This window comes from Lepeophtheirus salmonis, chromosome 3 (assembly GCF_016086655.4).
Source record: "Lepeophtheirus salmonis chromosome 3, UVic_Lsal_1.4, whole genome shotgun sequence".
Taxonomy (NCBI): Eukaryota; Metazoa; Arthropoda; class Copepoda; order Siphonostomatoida; family Caligidae; genus Lepeophtheirus; species Lepeophtheirus salmonis.
In genome coordinates this window covers 10,554,430-10,571,167 of record NC_052133.2, presented here as the reverse complement: position 1 = coordinate 10,571,167, position 16,738 = coordinate 10,554,430, and the positions used below count along the sequence as shown (strand labels likewise).

Sequence of the window (16,738 nt, the reverse complement as noted above, 5' to 3'; positions counted from 1 at the left end):
AAAGAAAGATTTGTATCTATTTATAAAAATGAGATTTTGTTTTTTACTATTTGTTATGTTCGTATAGAACGTATCAGTCTGGGTAAGTCTGGGGTTTTTATGTAGCCAATTACAGTTTTCATTTCATGACCCTTTTAGTAATATAATCAACTGTTTTCTTAAAGGGTTTATACAAAAATTACGAACGCTGTAAGGATTGTGTTATACCTTTCTTTTTAAATTGCGAACACAAACTAAAATAAAGTTCGTACATTATGTGTACGAAATGTGAACATGAGGTGGTACTGGACAAATTTCCCAAATTATAAATTTATTTCTACATGGTACCACTTTCAATAGTTGTATTATAAAATACCTACGTCTGGTTACTAATTCGGAATACCTGTATTTTAGTGATACTGCAATACTGACGTCTTTAAAATGGGACAATAATACATTTGTACTAAAACCGGTACTTACACACCATTACGTCATCATAACTTTGAACCACTAATCACGTAACCCCTCAAATTTCTTAGCTACCCTTCACCCCATAAAAAGTTATTTTTTTATTAAAAAAAGTCATCAAATTTCTGAACTATCACGCACCTAAACAAAAATCCTACGAAGTCCATTGTAAATAAATATGCCATGCTCTTAACGAAATTTTGCTTTTTTTCCTCATTCAAAAAGTATGAAAAAGTGAAAAAAACTTACAGAGTGGGGATCCAACACTTACAGTTGCATGACTAAATTGCAAACAACGGGATTTTTATGGAATTAAGAAAATGGAAAACACAAAGCCAATTTGTGATATGTTTAAATACTGTATTTAGCTATATTTTTATTCGAAGTGTCCTCCTACACAAACAATAACAGCTTAAACATGGCGGCGAACACATTTGCAACTCTTGACGATGAAGGCCAAAACAACGGCTTATTAATTTGTCATGACGTTAGAAAATTGAATGAGAGGTGTTGCAGACATTCTGCTCCAAGATCCCTCAAACTGTAAAGTGAGTTCAGGGCTGGAGGAAAGGCTTATCAAGGGATGCTATAAGTTAACCATATTACAGCAGAAGTTTATGCTCTTCTTGCCTTTATAGGCCTGGACTTTTAATTTTTGTAGGCAGTTCAAATGGACATGGCAATAATCTTTGCCGCCTTTTCGGCACTAAAATAATAAATGATAAAAACATACCTTGTTTAATTTTTTTCTACTGTCTTTGATTGCGTCTTTAAAAATCATAAATGAAAAATGGGGAGGGGGTATAATATTTTCAATAAATGGTAATGTAAATGTTGTGTCTCCACTCTGTATACGAAAATATTGGCATTGTGGCAACACTAGTTTGCCATTATTCTTCGAAATTTTGGATCCTTTACTGGCTGATATCTACAATGTTGTAATTTAACAAAGTCTATATCCCCGATATAGGAAAACTATCGTACGCATACTTTAGATTTAGATTGGAATTTCAAAATTTCCGGACCGATACAGTCTTAGTACATTTTGAACCCTCCGTATTCTAACAGTCCGGTATATCTGAGGAACCAATTAAATGAGCTGTTCACATAAATGTAAAGATATTTTAGGATACATACATTTTGAAATTTACAAATAAAACCAGATATTGAATATATTATTTTGTTGTCAAATGGTTATTTTAACAATATATCTTCATTTCAAAGTTGTAGAATAATTCACTCATATCCTAAGAAGGAATATATAAAAGGATTGCGACGTTTCCCCCCTCCTCCTCCCTTACAAAAACTCTCCTACTACATACACACCGGAGGAAAGCGAATCTAAAAAAACACACACAGAAATAGTTGTTAGTACATACTTTTGCACTTATGAAGACGGTTGTAACCATTTCCTCGAATAAGAAAATAATTGTGAATTGTTACACTTTAAAAGGTTTTTGTGAAATCCAGTGTTTCTCAAAGGAGAGAAAATCGAATATATTTTGTTATCTTATTAGTGGGCAACACATTAATCATTATCAAAAAGAAGATTAGGCGAATAGAATTTACAAACTACAGGTAATAATTTTATTAATAACATTTGGATATTAGGGTTGAAAAAAGTTAATGTATTTATGTAAGTCCATTCATAAATTACCCTGTTAAAAAACCCACTTGACAAAGCAGTGTGAGTAGAAAGCCAATTAGCCTGTAGTCGGTTTATTATAATTTATGCATTTATTTACATGGTGGCTAAATTATAATTTAAAAAAGACATTTAAAGTTGTTTTACTGACTGATTTGATTTAAAAAAACATTGTTTCTTCAAACTTAACTGCTATACATGTTTAAACAGAACCAGTTTTAATTAATAAGCGTTTATGAAAATGTAAAATATCACTTCGTTCAAGGTCATTCAACAGCATTTCAACCAATTAAATATATATATTTTTTAATATATGAAATGTTTATGTATTATCTTAAGAATATTGAAGTAATAACCAATGGTTTGAATTGGTTTTGTTCCCGTATTGTTTCATTCTTAAAGTGTAAATACTACATGGATTAGTAATGTTGTCAAATTTGGAATAGAATAAGATTCTTATCTTTACGAAAATGTTGCTTGTAAATTAATTTTGCTTGTATACAAACATTACGCCCAAGAGTTTCAATTTTTTCCCCAAATTTGAACACTTTCTTTCTATTCAAATAAGGTATCCCTGAAATTTAAACTGCAAAAAAAGCTCAGAATTGCCGTCCAATCAATCGAAATAATGTTTTTTGAGTTGAAAAATCGATGTGCGAGTCTTACAATTAGTGCATGGATATATAATAATGGAAATTGTTCGCATTTTTTAGCTTGTAAGTTTTTTTGTGGAATTGGTTATCCGAACAATAAATTTTCTATCCCTCAGCTGTTGTCATTATTATTTTGCTCCTAAGTTATGAACTTCCATTTTCAACTACATTCAAAACCTAACTTAACAGACGAGAGTAACCTTGAAGATTTGTTGCGTAGTTATAATAGTTAGTCTTGTTTTACTCAAAGTAGAATTGAGAATCGACAACAGAGTACATAATTCTTGACCAAATGATTGTTTATTTCCTTCTTCCTCTCCTCTCTTGTAACAGCTGATTGTAGCTACTTCAAAACATTCCTCATATTGTAAGGAGGATTTTGTTTATTTTCAGTTTCTTTTTTTTTTTTCTAAAATGCCCAAAATACATACCTACGACTTTCATCACTATACATAAATCCACTTTTTATTATTCTAATATATCGTATAACATAAAAAAAATGCTGTAATACTATGTTCAAAATATCAGACGCGCTACTTTTGAACTTGCTCTATTAAATTTACCTACAAATGATTTAAATCAACGTGAGCATCTTTAGCAAAAACTAAAGTTCAAATAAATAAAATATTTATGCAGGATTTTAATATTTAAAATGGTGTAAATAGCTTCGTAAAAAATCTAAACTTTGGTAGATTAAAACTTCCTTTAACCTTCTTTAAATTCCATGGGGTGTTATTCCATCCAAAAAAGAAAATACTCTTGTAATTACCTGTGTGTATCTTTTGGGTTTTTTTTCTGCTTTTTGTATGTCCATTCTTAATTTATAGTTTACTTTATGTCTCCAACTTTTTTTTGTATTGTTTCTTTAATAGTTTCTGAGTTATCAGCCAATTCTGAGATTAATCATCTAGGTTTCCTAGAATATTTTTCATGCGTTCTTTTTATTTATCCATCCCATTGATGAATATGAAAAAGGGAGATGGAAGAGAAATAGCATAAACTTTTATTTATAAAAAATATGTCTTGTTAGATAATAATTTATCCTTCACAGTTTACAAAATTTAATATTATCTTTTCCATCTAACATTGTAGATTATGAATTACCAGATATTAAATGAAATGCTTAAAAGGGATTCAATTTGTTCAAAATGTTTTTATGAACTAGTTATTGTAAATTAGATTTATTTTGCTAAAATATCCATTTTTACGTTAAGATGACTATAGACTCCAGAGAAGTACTTGTGTTAGTATTTGAACTAACTAGGCTTAAACAAACTTGTAGGTACATGATTATTTACTTAACTTACAATTATAGGTATATTTAGCCAATAAAATCTATCATTTTTTTATTTTTGATGTTTTGTATCATAATAACCATCTTCTTACACAAATAAGGTGATGAAATTTTCCATGTTGATGGACATGCAATAAAGATGTTGTGAGAATAAAAAGAGAAACACGCCATTATTTCATCAAATAAAAGTATATATTGTCAAATCTAGCGACTATTAAAAAGGATTTAATTTCTTTTTAAAATCTGAAAATAAAAACTGTGATAAGACCTTGACGTTTCAAAAAAAAATATTGATTATAAATATTAGACATAGTCATGTAAAAATACTAATAGGTATTATAGGAACTATTCTCACTTTAGAGCGGATTTCATTCCATTTCGAAATAGTTGTTTTATATAAAATATGTTTTGAAAACTATGAATTACAATCTGTTAGTCTAAAAAACCCCGTAGTTGAATATTTTGTGCAATAGCTTAAGTTCCGATAAGTTAATAGGTTCTAAAAATATATATTTTGAATACATAGTATCTGTGAATTTGATGAACTTTCTGGCTAAATATTTGTTTAATTTACATATGTACATACCTAGAGTTCTATAAAATATGACCTATCAGTATAATAAAAATAAAAATGGAAATTCTGACAATTTTTAGTTTTAATTAGTATTGCATAAGCATGCCCCTTACATAATTTATTACCTAAAAATAAAAATAAACGATCATGAATGTATTTGTACTAACCTTTTAAAGAATACAACAATTGCCTAAGAGAGATTGGAAATATTATTAGGAATAAGATTCCCAATATAGCAAGAGAATACAGCTGGAATTATTCTGATGTCAATTATAATATTTACTCCAGGTTAACAAGGACTTACACTTATAAATTGACAAAAAATTGTCCGTGTTACTCTTTGTTTTTCATAAGCACATCCACCTGTGACTACTTAATACTTAGATCTGGTCCCCTCAAGAATGAAATACCGGGTGTCCCGAAAGTCTTGACCGGTACCTTCGATGGTTTTTTTCGAGATTTCAGAGACTTTTTACGTAAATGTTGCTTAAATAAAAGTTAAAGACCATTTTCAGGGTAACAAGTTTTGTTTCAATAATATTTCGAAATTCATAATTGTTTTTGACATGGAGGCTAAAAGACATGAAGTAGCTGCTCTGCTTCGTGCAGGAATCAGCCACAAGGAGATCCCCAGCACCATTGGCAGGATCAAGAGGAGTTTGGACAAGGGGGAAGGCCTTGAAGACAAGCCTCGAAGTAGGAGACCTGTCTTAAAGGCCACCAAGGCCACTAAGAAGAAGATCAGGGCCCAGATCAAGATAAACCCTCTTCTGAGCATCAGAACAATTGCCAAGAAGAACAACGTGGGTAAGACTACTGCTGCCAACATTGTCAAGGACATTGGGGGCAAGTCCTTGGTCTGCACTACCCGTCCCATGTTGTACATGGCCAATATGGAGGCCAGATACATCCGATGTAAGACGATTTTGAACAACGTGAAAAGCAATGGGGATAGAATTCTCATTTTTTCCGATGAGAAAACTTTTACAGTGGATCCAGTCTTCAACCGCAAAAATGATCGCTACATTAGCCTTAATGGTTATGTGGGATCTGAGAAATATGTGTCCATGACCAAGCACCCAGCCAGCATCATTATGGTTGGAGTTGTTGGCTCAGATGGTAAAGCCATGCCTCAAGTCTTCTTCCGAGAGGGCTACAGGCTCACCTCGGAGGACTACATCAAGGTGCTCAAGACCAAGGTGGTCCCATGGATCAGGAAGGAGTATCCTGGCAAGAGGGTGTTTTTCCAGCAGGATGGGTCACCCGCACACACAACCAAGAACACCCAGAAGTGGTTAAAGGAGAATGTGGAATTCTGGTCTAAGGACTTCTGGCCCCCCTCCTCCCCCGACCTGAACCCCTTGGATTTCAGCATCTGGGCGCACATTGAGAGGCAGCTTTACAAAAAACGCCACAGCAGTACCAAAGCTCTCAAGGCCAGTATCACCAAGACCTGGGCCAAGATGGACCCCACCTACATCAAGAACACCTGCTCCTCCTTCCGTCCCCGTGTTATGGAAGCTAAAGGCCAAATTGTAAAAAACATATTATTGATTATAACCAAGCGAAGTTTTTTTATAAAAACATTTCTCTGTATCTCTACTTTTAGTCTTTGTAGATCTTAATGAAATTGGAAGTTAGACATCAGTCAGGACTTTCGGGACACCCGGTATATAATAATAACAGCTTTGGAAAATATAAAAATAATGTTTAAATCGCTAACTAGAAAAAATATATTACTTATTCTAGGTCATATTTTCTTAATTTCTAATTGCACATATTGTTTACAAAGTTTTTTTTTCATACAATAAGTGTATTTGGTTCAAAATTAAATTTAAAGTAAGTATTGAAGGGATACTTAAAACTGCTTGATTTGATTTACAATCAGAAAAAAAACCTTTTTTAAAAAACCATTGGGTTACTAATTGAATATATACATAAAAACTATTGAAATTATGTTGTATTGCAAATGAAGTCTATAAAGCTGTAGAACCATTAAATATTTTTTATTTGCAAAAATGTATATATATAAATAAAAAAAAACATTTCTGCAATTTTTTCCTCTCAAAAAATTGAGGTAAACTTTTTTCTCTTTCTCATAACAAAAACCACCAAAACATACCTAATTGAGTTATAGTTTTTTATGCGTTTCCTTTAAATGCATATTTTATACCATTCGATATCTATGCATTGCATTATTACTTTTTAAGTATTTTTTACCATAAGTATAATTAAAGGAGCTTGAAACAATGTTTCTCTATCTTTGTAACGAGTAAATGATTTCTTATTCTTTTTACAAAATATAAACCAAAAAAACACTTATTTTTGTGATAATATATGCCATATATTGTTCGAGAAAAACAAATGTTGTTTTAAACGTGATATATTTTTTAAACAATTTAATCAAAAATAAAAAGTTGTAAAAACAACCATAAGGAAGACCGAGGATAGTTGCAACCCTCCCCCCTTTTTTTTTTGCAAACATAAAATAAGATACAACCACAAAATTACAAAATCAATTGTATAATTTAATGAATATAATTGTGAAATAATAATTTTTAGAATTGAAGAAACAGAGAATAATATATTATATTGCTCAAATTATCAACATCTTTCATATAATTTAAACAGATTTGGTGGACCTTCAATTTGTAAATAAGTAATGCTTTGATAAAGTTTAGAAAGGCTTGAGATTCTGTTTAGAAGCTGGATACATAATATGTTCAATCACTTTTTTCCATCGATCCTTCTCATAACTCTCATCGCTACTTTGTTCAGAATCATACTGAGAATGTGTGTTTTGAAGTGACAGCAAATCATTTTGTAGTCACTCGATTAAAATTTCTTAAAGAATCATTCTCTTCAATCTGATTCATCTTCGTTGCAAGTTTGATTATAGTAACAGGTATTTCTTCCAAACAAATTAAACATAGCTCCCTCAAATATGAGTGGTAAGGTATGGAGATGACCATTTTGATCCATATTTATTGAAAAGTAGTCATCCAGCATTTCAGCTTTTTTGATCAAAAATTTGGAGACATTCTGCCAATTCATTTTTATTTATAACCTCAAATGACCATCACTCATCCTTTTTCATTGAGCATGAAAAAACCTATTGTCTCAAAGTTTGCATACATTTGCATAAAATAATGCAATCGTTGTGAAAAAAAATATATATCAGGTTATCTTTGATATATTGGAGAGAAATTGATTCAGACGGATAAGAATAAATTTTTTAGAGATACAATATTCTCTTATAATGCAGTCAGTTTTTATTGTTTTTCCTATAACTTCTATCATTTAAAATATTAATTATTTTGCTATCTGTAAATGTGACTTGATAAAAATCCAAGCTCACTTTTATGGTAAATTTGAGATATGTTAACGCTCAGTACGAAGGGGCTCAGTTTGAACAAGAATGTTTGTTTCTCAAGGAAGTGCTCTAAAGAGGGGTGTGCAAGTGAATTTCAACAGGACTTCACACACAAATGTAGACCCACTAAAGTCCTCTATGATTGTTACATGTCAGGGGAGTTTGTCATCAACTCCTACATGTGACGTGTAAAGGCTGTGATTGATAATGAACGTGGCCATATTGAGTGAAAAAAGTTTTTCAAAAACCTTGTCTACATGTTTTGTTAACATTATTGTTTGCCTATTATTGAAAATAAAAAATTATTGATGTATCACTAAATCCGTCTATTGAGTCCACGTTTAGCTTCCCTACCCTGTATAACTTTTTAATAAATTGCATCTACAGAGTGAAATTTTAATGGACAGTTTATCCAAGGTGATAATTTATATTTGTTAATATTTAAAATTTTCACATACGTAACCAACCCCATTGTATTATCCTATCATAAGGGTATGACCTGCGTTAATTGATAACTATTTCACACTTCGCTTTAATAATTTAGTTGTAAATTACCAGTGGTCAGATTCAAAGAAGTTTAATTCTGGATAAATACGACTGTTGGAATTATAAAAATTTCTACTATGTTTAATTATTTGAAGGAGGTTGTAAGTATATTTTTATAGATTACATCTGTATGATTAAAATGATAAAACAATTAAAATAATCTTTATACACCTTTTTTTTACAAAGTGCGACAAGGAAATTTTCTGCATCATTGAAATTAATTTTTTTTAAAATTTAATTTCCAATATGATTCGTTCAATATTTTGAGAAAGTGTACTTACTTGCTAAATGCAATAAAACTATTAACTAGACTTATGAAATTTTTCTCCGAAAATGAAGAAAACAAAAAATCGAGTAATGGAGGATTGCAATATAAAAGACTATATCAGGAGCTGCCTATCGTTATTACTACTCAAAAGCAAATAAGTTTTTTTAAGTTCAAAGTCAAACAGCAAGATGTTCATAAAAAGTAAAAAATACACATTAAAAATGGTTATCTGTTAATTTGTTGAGTTTTCTTTACATATGTCTTTTAATTGTATATGTTTTTATTGAGCATAGCTTTTCTACAATAATAATTTACAGCAGAGTAGCATGATGTATAATATAAGGTGTGGCAACATAATTTCTTTCTTTATGAGGTATGTTACCTCCGAAGTTAAAGAAATCGATTATATACATTTAATAATAGAATATATATTTACATTGTATAAAAAAATGATGTTTTAAATAAATCTATGGAGACTATGACTAACACAGGAAACCTGTTGAATTCATACAGATTTTGAGGAAATGAATTAATAAAATTTTGTAGAAAATTTACTACATATGAGATTCTTCCTTCTTCATAATGTTTTCCGCAAGATTGTGAAATGCCTTGGATTATTATTGATATACTACGTCGGCAGTTTGAAACATTACCAGATAATAGTAGTCTTCAATGTTGTCACTGTACCGATACATGTTGTTATCCAAAATATTCAGATCGGGGTTAGCTTGTGGCAACATTTACTTGATCCTGATCTGACATGAAAGTTGTCTTCTGCCCATTAATGCATCTATTTGCTTCGTGGACATGGAATTCAATTATTTAGAAAGAAATTATTAATGTGCATTAGATGGAAATGTTTTACCACCCAATCCTTAACCTTGATCAGGTGTTCAGGTACTCCTAAATCCCAATTTATAACTCTACTCTTGACAAAAATACAAAATTCGTAATTTATGGCTTTTAAATGGTATATTAGATAGGAGATTGCAACTTAAGGTGAGCTTGAACTTGGCGCTTATATTGGCACTGAAGTACAAATCCTTCATCGTGTTTAAGTGTACTTGCAATATACTAATATATACCTATGCATGTATACATAAAAGAAACTAAAATGATTTTTGATTTATAAAAAGTTTTAGTGGTCTTGCTTGCAAGCAAAAAATATATATAAATATATTGCGTGTGACTGTCTAACATAGTTTAAAAATAAAACCAACAAGATTCTATTATCTTTTTAGTATATATATATATTTTTTCAAATAAGAAATAATAATTATATTATATAATGTAAAAACATCTATTTAATGAGTTATAAATATATTTTTTATTCGATCTAGAAAAAAAATAATATGTATACAACCAATTTTTGACTAGTTTATATATTTTTTTAAAGTGATAACATCAACAACCGGTTGTAGATTACGAGTCTCTTATATATTTTCTGAAACATTGATTAGTTTTACTTAAATTGTATCTCGTTAAATTGTGAACACCTTTACACCAATAAATAAAGTATAGCCTAGCCACTGAGACGACTGACAACTTTGGCTAACCACAAGTAGGTAACAACAATTTTGACTTTTCCTTCATTAACTTATTGGGAGAAAGGGTGAGACTTACGATTACTAAGTGATTTTTTGGATTCAATGGCTTGTAATATAATTAAGTTTCTTTTTGGTTTCCAACTTTTTAGTTAGTTTAGCTTTTTGTAATAATATTATAAAATATTGTAACATATAAATAATATTTTCTCGAGGGAAGGCTTTGATTCACTTTCTTTGTTTTCAAATGACAAAAAAGAAAGCAAAAGGTAGGACTATAAAATAAAAACAGTTGATATTTTTTAATGTGTCTGACTTTTATTTTTTCATTGTTTTTTTTTGTCTGAGTCAATGACAAATAAACACAATAAAATATCCATAGATGGGAATGAAAAAAAAAAACCTACTGGACATTTAAAACGAAACATATCTTTAGAAATATATTTTATCTTTCCCTTTTAGAAGAGAAAAAGTATTTTTCATTTGAAGCAAATGATTCAGATTAGCCTAATGTTTCTCTTTTATCAGAATATCCCCGAATATTTATTTGAAGTAAAGATGCTTTGAGCTCTCTTTATACCACTTTCAACATTCTCACAAATCCAGCAGGAGTTTTATGAATATTAAATAGTCTAGTCTTATTCCGACGAACGATACATTAATGAACATAAACCAACGATAATTTAACAATAAAAAAATAACTATATAATACTTTTTGTATGTTAATACAAAAAAAAAAACCTTTTCAGCTCTAATATTGTGTTGTGTCGACTCGATGTGACTCGAATAAAATGGTGAATCAGTTTTTAAAATTGAAAAAAAAGAAAAATAACAAAAACAAATCCACTTCATACTTAATTGTATTTTAGTTTCGTGACGCTCTACGTGTTTTTTAAATGCGATTTTTCTCATTTCCGAGGAGATAGAGTAGACATATGCCTGAAGCTGTATTATGACCTCCAAGTATGCTAATAAAAATCGAAAATGACGTGATGACTCAAACAATTTCAAAAATGCTTTGGAGAAGAATAGCTAAGCTGTGATAAGGTTATAGTAGACTAGAACTCAATTCCATTCCCAATCCAACAAGGAATTATAGTTCTAAGACATCAACATTGGAGCAAATGTTTTGGAGGAGAGTAGCTTAACCGTTATTACGTTTAATTATATCATCTATAATCTGCTGTAACAAGGGAAGAGAGGGATATGGAAATAAAAAATGACATTGGCAAGAATTACTCCAATATCGATCCACAATTCTACGCGGAGTACAGCAAGGACTTAGAATTATAACTAAGCAAACAAATTCTCAAAGTTACTTTCAGTCGTTTATAGGCACACACAAATTTCCAATCATGTATTGAATATAATTGAACGTAGTAAATAAGGAAGTTAAATAAAAATGACAGCAGCTAAGGATAAGAAAATTCATACTTCAGATTAGCAATTCCCAAAATTTGGGTTAGCTAAAAAAATACACATGATTTACATCACTACCTGTTCACGAGCACACGAACTATTGATTACGTTATAATTAAGTTTCTTTTTTGTAATTAAATAATAATGATAACCTCTTTGGAAAATAAATTGTTAACACCCCACTTTTCAGTTTTATTTTCTACAGCAATAATTTCATAGTCTTGTAATGAATTGCATTATTTCATAGTTACTATGAAAATAAAAGCTCTTTAATATACAGAGAGGGATAAAAAACTACCGCAATGGTACATGCAAAATAGGTTAGTATAAGGTATAAATATATGGATAAATGCAAAACAATAAAACACGGCATTAAATTAGTTGTCTGCTGTGTATATACGACCTGGAATTTTTTTCTAAGTTGCCTAGTTCATTAATATAGAAATATTATTTATGAAGTCCAATAGTTTAAACCGTCCGTAATATTTTACTCTTTTCTAATTTATCGACTGAAATCGGTTCAACTCTACTCCATTTACTCGATTCAAAACAACACTATTCGTGAATTTATTAATTTTGTATAAAACAACTGACACACTTTCGAAATTAAATAAATAGGCACGTATATTTTATAAAATGCAATTACTTTAAAAAAATGACTTAATCAAATTGCCTTTTTTGATTAATTAAGTTTCTTTAAAAAAATTTATTTAAAAGTTATTTCAACAAAGTTTTGTGAATGGAAAACATAATACAATATTTCAGAGAGTGTTAGGTTGATTTTAATATAATATACAAGTATTATCGACTATTTTATTTATCCATAAAAAAAAACAAAAATAAACACACGATAAATATAGTATATAAATTCACCAAAAAATCAGAGTAATTGTTTCTCTGAACATATCGGACACTTAGAATTTGGACTAATCTAGAAATATGGTTGTGTCAGTACTGCAAACTAAAATAGTATTCTATTATAAATAATGTTTGATCTTTTTACTGAAATAGTATTGAACTAAAAAACCGTAAACATCGAAACTAGGACGAAGAGTAATTTTGTTACATATTTAACTACTGATTTCTTAAATATTTAGTATTTGACATTTTATATCTTGAAATATCCCACAAAGACAATGACAAAAATATTTTAATCAAATATATAGCTTTTTGACCATAATAACGTGCTTCAATTAGCCTCAAAACGACAAACATATATCAATAATATAGCCTGCCTATTGTTTTGTCCATTTCTCAGTTATTCGTTCATTGAAGACATTCAAATTTGCTACACATTTAGCACAGACTCAAACTTAAATGCCGCCTATGTAATTCTTCAAAAGTACAATTAGTTAATTGAAAAAAATAAGATCATGAAACGTAGAGCAATAATAGTTAAAAAATAATTATTAACGGAACTTTTAAATTTTAATTTATTATACATACTTAAAAAAACTCGCTAAAAAGGTGTATAATATTTAAATTTTCACTCCGCATCGTCAATTGTTGATGCAAAAACAAACAAAAATAAATATAGGAACCACAATTAAAAACTTGCTTTTTGAACGCAGGCACAAGCAGTACAATATTTCTTAAAAACTAGTTTCCATAGAAGTTGTGGCTTCGTTTTCTTTAAATAATTAAAGACTGCTTTAATTAATTCCGTTTTAGGCATTTACATAAACTACGTTGTATCAGCAATGGACATTTTCGCCTCATGAAAAATTGAAATTAATTTATAGACAGTATATGACAAATAATAGATCATAAATTGATTATAATATACAAAGGTAAATTCGGAGTAGTTTTGTGGGATTTAAACAGATTTAACTAGAAATAAAAACCAATAATTAAGTTGAAAAATATTCATTGTTTTTAACTTTTTTTAAATTATATCTTTTACTACAACTACTATTGGTATTTTTGATACTTTTTTGACTAAAAGCATAATACAAATAGTGACAATTGATTTGCATTTAGACAGGCGTCTGCAGTAATTTTGTTTAAAATAGAAGGAAGGGGGGTTTTGATATTTGGATTGTTTTAACCAAGCCCAATTTTTCTGAAGGGAGATAGCGGTCTTTAGTAGATATGGGACAGGTCTTGAGCCCGGATTAGAAGTATCCTGGTACGGTATAAGTTAACTTGTATTATACAATAAGATTTGAGATCTGAACTGGCTTTGGGTACTCGAATTTTTATGGATCTTAAACAAGATCTGAGGGATTTTCAAAGCTCTTAAAATGCTTTAGTGTTTTAACATTGTTATTTTGTATACGAAATATTTCATACTTAGAAGAATTGGTAAACTACCAACTGGTTTTGAGCCTTTTATCTGTTTCTTTTCGAAGGAGAGATTGCGAGATACAATAAGAGTAACGACGTGTCCAATGTTATTAAAACAATTATTATAATAAATATAATAATAATGTTTTAATATTATCTCACCACATTGTGTTATTTATTGTTTTTGGCTTAGTAATGAGTTAAAATGTAACCTAAATCCACAATCCTATTTAGGTCTGGATTTTGGATAAAATGCATATCAAATTCGAGACATGTATCCGCCGTATAATTTGACTGAAGTGGACCATAAAGTTCGGTTACCTATATATTTACGTCTAAAGATCAATTTTAACACACCTGGATTTAAAAAAATGTTGATCCGTTCTATCTTGAGTCGTGAGTTGTCCAATATTGTGTGATTTCTCTTCTCTGGAAGTACAAATGCTAATACCAATTCAGTAAAATACTGTTTCACATGTGTTGGTGTCCCAGTGCAACTATAGTAACGGTAAATCCACAGAACATCACTATTCCAAATAGAAGGCTCTTCAAATATAAAATCAAAATACATCAAATCCAGACTAAACAATCTGGGTAGTGGTATACTGATCATTATTTTATTCAAATTTTTTACTGAATGACATAAAAATCCAATTAAAAAGTTGCTATACTCTTCATTTAACAAAAAAATATTTTACTTCCCAGCAAAAATGGAAGCAAAACTGACGCAATTCATTATTCTGAATTTTTATTTAGATTCCTGAGTCATTACATCATTTTGTTTAAAAAAGAAAGAAAGAATTAATTCTTATGGTAGAAATTATACACATTATGAAGAAAGCGAAAAAAATGTTTACTATATTTATTATCAAAAAATGAACTAATTTTTTCAATAAATTATTATTGTATTTTTAATAACTTTGCGACTAAATATATGTAAAATGTAGTGCTACTTGGATGCCCAGTACTATAATGGTACCGGGCTACTGATGCATTTTACACAGTCTAAACTTAATTTTTTTTACATCATTGAAAAAATTGCCCTTCCAATGACTAAATCTGCCAAATCTACCAAATCTTTGTTATGACTCAATTTAAGAACATTCTAAACAAGTATGAAATATTTAGTTAACAGTATTGATAAAAGAAAATAATCCATAACATTAAAGAATATTGACATAAATATTTTTTTTATTTGTAATTTTAGTCGATAATGTATTGAAAAGTACGTAAGTGTATATATTAGTAGAAGAATCGGTGCTAAAATATTGGTGTCGTAACTGCAGTAGACTAATATATTTAAAGATGGATTTGAGTCGAGGTTGAGTTGAATTGAGTTTGTATTCAATCTGTTCAGATTTATTTATCATATATAGCGTGATTTGTCATTTTAAGAACCTTTTGGTAATAAAACTCACCATTAATAGTTTTTGGCTTTGATAGTTTCAGACAGTCTGCTATGTTCCTACGGAACGATGTACTTTTCAAGGTAATGCTGGTCCTATAAAAACTTTTAAAAACAAAAATAATTAATCAAATATATCCGACGTTTCGATTTTTTATCATTATATATTCTTTAAAAAAATTTAATATTACATAAACTTTATAAAAAGTTATACAGTGTGGGTCAACATAACTTGCTTTTATTATAATACATGTCAATCAGCCTGTAGAAGCAAAAGCAAGCTAGGCAGGGTTTCATTCTAGAGGTAAAATTCTATAGTTTACTTGGAAATATAGTCAATCACATTAATGCCTTGGAGTAGTGAGAAACGTCCCTTTGCCGACGAAAATAAATATTACTAAGAATTGGTTGTACATAATATTCCATTATATATAAATAATTGCAATTTAGTTTTTGATTTATTATTAGTGCTATTTATAAAAATCCATTTATTACTTGAGTTTCTAATATTGAATAAGAATTTTTTCAATTCATTTTCATAATTTGAAATTTGCACTTTTTAATGGCAATAAATCCATGGATATAATGAATAAAAATATAGAATGATTCACAAATCCAATTCGACGGAGAAACGTGGATGGTAGGTTTTGTAATTACTTTGTACGATTTTAACTAAAATTGAAATGATTTTTCTCCAGAATAACCATAATGAGCAGTTTCATCACATGTAAGTTATAACAGAGCCTTTTTCTTACTCTATCCAAGATGTCAAAACTTTGGACTTGATGGAAAATAAACTGTGAGACATACAAGTTTGTCATCACCTATAGTAGGGAAATAACCCTTCAATTCGTTTTCCAATTTCTTCAGATTGTTAATTCTTAACTTTTTCAATGTGATGGTTTTTTGCATCAAATGCAACAAATTATGTAACTAAGCTGAACTGTGCACCCCTGAGATAGGCAAATGTACCGCAGGGGTATGCGTAACCCAGGTTTATGAAACCGAACTTTAGATAATATTTTGTAATAGCTAAGTATAAAAGTGCATATCTAGAGTTAAAAAAATTTTGACCTTGACAAGTTCAAGACTTTTTTGTAGTTGGAACCTTAGCAGCGTTCTTTTTTCCAAATAATACTGGATAATTGTAGGATGTTGAATGTGTTAGTCCTAGTTGTTCTCGTAGTAGAATAGAAAATTGCCATCGGAGTGGTTCCTACCAGCCCCTTGATAGATACAAAGTGATATTTGTGTTTATTTCCTTTATATAACTGCTCCTTGCAG

General features: G+C 29.7%; 1 protein-coding gene across 1 annotated transcript in view; it reads left to right on the top strand.

Moving 5' to 3' along the window:
- Positions 1–1,814: 1,814 nt before the first annotated feature.
- LOC121114169 (uncharacterized) overlaps positions 1,815–16,738 on the top strand; it is a 270,674-nt gene continuing 255,750 nt past the window's right edge. Inside the window, exon 1 of the mRNA XM_040708039.2 lies at positions 1,815–2,025. The gene's annotated coding sequence lies outside the window, so the exon portion shown is untranslated. The remainder of the gene's footprint in view (positions 2,026–16,738) is intronic.